Below are 4,507 nucleotides of genomic sequence, written 5' to 3'. Positions count from 1 at the left end.
GTAGCAGGACAGTCTCCGTGGCGCAATTGGCTAGCGCGATCAACTGCTAACCGAAAGGTTAAAGGTTCGAGCCCACCCGGTGGTGGTGCGGCGCTTTTTTTTTCTTTGGGCTGATAGCTCTGAAGAAATGTTCTGAATGTGGTGACAGTGGAGCAGGACTGTCTCCGTGGCGCAATTGGCTAGCGCGATCGGCTGTTAACCGAAAAGTTGGAGGTTCGAGCCCTCCCGGGAGTGGTGGGTTTGTTTTTTTCTTTGCGCTAATAGCTTTGAAGATATGTTCTGATGGTGGTGAGAGGGGAGCAGGACTGTCTCCGAGGCGCAATTGGCTAGAGCGATCGGCTGTTAACCGAAAGGTTGGAGGTTCGAGCCCACCCGGTGGCGGTGCGGCGCTTTTTTTCTTTGGGCTGATAACTTTGAAGATATGTTCTGACGGTGGTGAGATTGGAGCACGACTGTCTTCGTGGCGCAATTGGCTAGCGCGATCGGCTGTTAACTGAAAGGTTGGAGGTTCGAGCCCTCCCGGGAGTGGTGTGTTGTTTTTTTTTCTTTATGCTGATACCTTTGAAGATATGTTCTGATGGTGGTGAGAGTGGAGCAGGACTGTCTCCGTGGCGCAATTGGCTAGAGCGATCGGCTTTTAACCGAAAGCTTGGAGTTTCGAGCCCACCCGGTAGTGGTGCGGCGCTTTTTTTTCTTTAGGCTTATAGCTCTGAAGAAATGTTCTGACGGTGGTGAGAGTGGAGCACGACTGTCTTTGTGGCGCAATTGGCTAGCGCGATCGGCTGTTAACCGAAAGTTTGGAGGTTCGAGCCCACCCGGTGGCGGTGCGGCGCTTTTTTCTCTTTGGGCTGATAGCTTTGAAGATAAGTTCTGACGGTGGTGAGATTGGAGCACGACTGTCTACTTAGCGCAATTGGCTAGCGCGATCGGCTGTTAACTGAAAGGTTGGAGGTTCGAGCCCACCCGGTGGTGGTGCGGCGCTTTTTTTTCTTTGGGCTGATGGCTTTGAAGATATGTTCTGATGGTGGTGAGAGTGGAGCACGACTGTCTCCGTGGCGCGATTGGCTAGCACGTTCGGTTGATAACCGAAAAATTGGAGTTTCGAGCCCTCCCGGTAGTGGTGTGTTGGTTTTTTCATTGCGCTGATAGCTTTGAAGATATGTTCTGATGGTGGTGAGAGTGAAGCACGACTGTCTCCGGGCGCAATTGGCTAACGCGATCGGCTGTTAATCGAAAGGTTGGAGGTTCGAACCCATCCGGGGATAGTGCGGCGCTCTTTTTGCTTTGGGCTGATAGCTTTGAAGATAGGTTTTGATGGTGGTGAAAGTGGAGCAGGACTGTATCCGTGGCGCGATTGGCTAGCGCGATCGGCTGTTAACCGAGAGGTTGGAGGTTTGAGCCCACCCGGGGACGGTGTGTCGCTTTTTTTTCTTTTTGCTGATAGATTTGAAGATATGTTCTGATGGTGTTGAGAGTGGAGCACGACTGTCTCCGTCGCGCAATTGGCTAACGCGATCTGCTGTTGACCGAAAGGATGGAGGTTCGAGCCCACTCAGTGGTGGTGCGGTGCTTCTTTTTCTTTTGGCTGATAGCTCTGAAGAAATGTTCTGACGGTGGTAAGAGTGGAGCACGACTGTCTCCGTGGCGCAATTTGCTAGCGCGATCGGCTGTTAACTGAAAGGTTGGTGGTTCGAGCCCTCCCTGGAGTGGTGTGTTGCTTTTTTCTTTGCGCTGATAGCTTTGGAGACATGTTCTGATGGTGGTGAAAGTGGAGCACGACTGTCTCCGTGGCGCGATTGGCTAGCGCGATCGGCTGTTAATCGAAAAGTTGGAGGTTCGAGCCCACCCGGGGATGGTGCGGCGCTCTTTTTTCTTTAGGCTGATAGCTTTGAAGATATGTTCTGATGGTGTTGAGAGTGGAGCACGACTGTCTCCGTGGCGCATTGGCTAGCGCGATCGGTTGTTCACCGAAAGGTTGGAGGTTCGAGCCCACCCGGTGGTGGTGGGGCACTTTTTTTTCTTTGCGCTGATAGCTTTGGAGAAATGTTCTGACGGTAGTGAGAGTGGAGCACGACTGTCTCCGTGGCGCAATTTGCTAGCGCGATCGGCTGTTAACCGAAATGTTGGTGGTTCGAGCCCTCCCGGGAGTGGTGTATTGCTTTTTTCTTTGCGCTAATAGCTTTGGAGACATGTTCTGACGGTGGTGAGATTGGAGCACGACTGTCTCTGGGCGCAATTGGCTAGCGCGATCGGCTGTTAACTGAAAGGTTGGAGGTTCGAGCCCTCCCGGGAGTGGGGTGTTGCTTTTTTTCTTTAGGCTGATAGCTTTGAAGATATGTTCTGATGGTAGTGAGAGTGCAGCAGGACTGTCTCCGTGGCGCAATTGGCTAGAGCGATCGGCTGTGATCCAAAACGTTGGAGGTTCGAGCCCATTCGGTGGCGGTGCGGCATTTTTTTTCTTTGGGCTGATAGCTTTGAAGATATGTTCTGATGGTGGTGAGATTGGAGCAGGACTGTCTCCGTGGCACAATTGGCTAGCGCGATCGGCTGTTAACCGAAAGGTTGGAGGTTCGAGCCCACCCGGTGGTGGTGCGGCGCTTTTTTTTCTTTGCGCTGATAGCTTTGGAGAAATGTTCTGACGGTGGTGAGATTGGAGCACGACTATCTCCGTGGCACAATTGGCTAGCACGTTCGGCTGTCAACCGAAAAATTGGAGTTTCGAGCCCACCCGGTGGTGGTGGGGCGCTTTTTTTTCTTTGCGCTGATAGCTTTGGAGAAAGGTTCTGACGGTGGTGAGACTGGAGCACGACAATCTCCGTGGCGCAATTGGCTAGCACGTTCGGCCGTTAACCGAAAGGTTGGAGGTTCGAGCCCACCCGGTGGTGGTGCGGCGCTTTATTTTCTTTGGACTGATAGCTCTGAAGAAATGTTCTGACGGTGGTGAGGGTGAAGCACGACTGTCTCCGTGGCGCAATTAGCTAGCGCGATCGGCTGTTAACCGTAAGTTTGGAGTTTCGAGCCCACCCGGTGGTGGTGCGGCGCTTTTTTTTCTTTGGGCGGATAGCTCTGAAGAAATGTTCTGACGGTGGTGAGAGTGGAGCACGACTGTCTCCGTGGCGCAATTGGCTAGCACGTTTGGCTGTTAACCGAAACATTGGAGTTTCGAGCCCACCCGGTGGTGGTGCGGCGCTTTTTTTTCTTTGCACTGATAGCTTTGGAGAAATGTTATCGCGGTGGTGAGATTGGAGCACGACGGTCTCCTTGGCGCAATTGGCTAGCACATCCGGCTGTTAACCAAAAAATTGGAGTTTCGAGCCCTCCCGGGAGTGGTGTGTCGCGTTTTTTTTTGCGCTGATAGCTTTGAAAATATGTTCTGATGGTGGTGAGGCTGGAGCACGACTGTCTCCGTGGCGCAATTGGCTAGCGCGATCTGCTGTTGACCGAAAGGTTGGAGGTTCGAGCCCACCCGGTGGTGGTGCGGCGCTTCTTTTTCTTCTGGCTGATAGCTCTGAAGAAATGTTCTTACGGTGGTGAGAGTTGAGCACGACTGTTTCCGTGGCGCAATTGGCTAGCGCGTTCGGCAGTTAATCGAAAATTTTGAGGTTCGAGCCCACCTGGTGGTGGTGCGGCACTTTTTTTTGGACCGATAGCTTTGAAGATATGTTTAGATGGTGGTGAGAGTATAGCAGGACTGTCTCCGTGACGCAATTTGCTAGCGCGATCGGCTGTTAACCGAAAGGTTGGAGGTTCGAGCCCTCTCGGGAGTGGTGTGTTGCTTTTTTTTTCTTTGGGCTGATAGCTTTGAAGATATGTTCTGATGGTGGTGAGAGTTGAGCAGGACTTTCTCCGTGGCGCAATAGGCCAGCGCGATCGGCTGCTAACTGAAAGGTTGGAGTTTCGAGCCCACCCGGGGACGGTGTGTCGCTTTTTTTTTCTTTGCGCTGATAGCTTTGAAGATATGTTCTGATGGTGGTGAAAGTGGAGCACGACTGTCTCCGTGGCGCAATTGGCTAGCGCGATCGGCTGTTAATCGAAAAGTTGGAGGTTCGAGCCCACCCGGGGATGGTGCGGCGCTCTTTTTTCTTTGGGCTGATAGCTTTGAAGATATGTTTTCATGGTGGTGAGAGTGGAGCAGGACTGTCTTTGTGGCGGAATTGGCTAGCGCGATCGGCTGTTAACCGAAAGGTTAGAGGTTTGAGCCCACCCGGGGACGGTGTGTCGCTTTTTTTTTTCTTTTCGCTGATAGCTTTGAAGATATGTTCTGATGGTGTTGAGAGTGGAGCACGAATGTTTCCGTCGCGCAATTGGCTAACGCGATCTGCTGTTGACCGAAATGTTGGAGGTTCGAGCCCACCCGGTGGTGGTGCGGCGCTTCTTTTTCTTTGGGCTCATAGCTCTGAAGAAATGTTCGGACAGTGGTAAGAGTGGAGCACGACTGTTTCCGTGGCTCAATTTGTTAGCGCGATCGGCTATAAACCGAATGGTTGGTGGTTCGAGCCCTCCGGGG

Source organism: Rhipicephalus microplus, unplaced genomic scaffold (genome assembly GCF_043290135.1).
Source record: "Rhipicephalus microplus isolate Deutch F79 unplaced genomic scaffold, USDA_Rmic scaffold_59, whole genome shotgun sequence".
Lineage (NCBI taxonomy): Eukaryota > Metazoa > Arthropoda > Arachnida > Ixodida > Ixodidae > Rhipicephalus > Rhipicephalus microplus.
The sequence above is the reverse complement of the archived record's forward strand: the minus strand, read 5'-3'. Positions refer to the sequence as shown.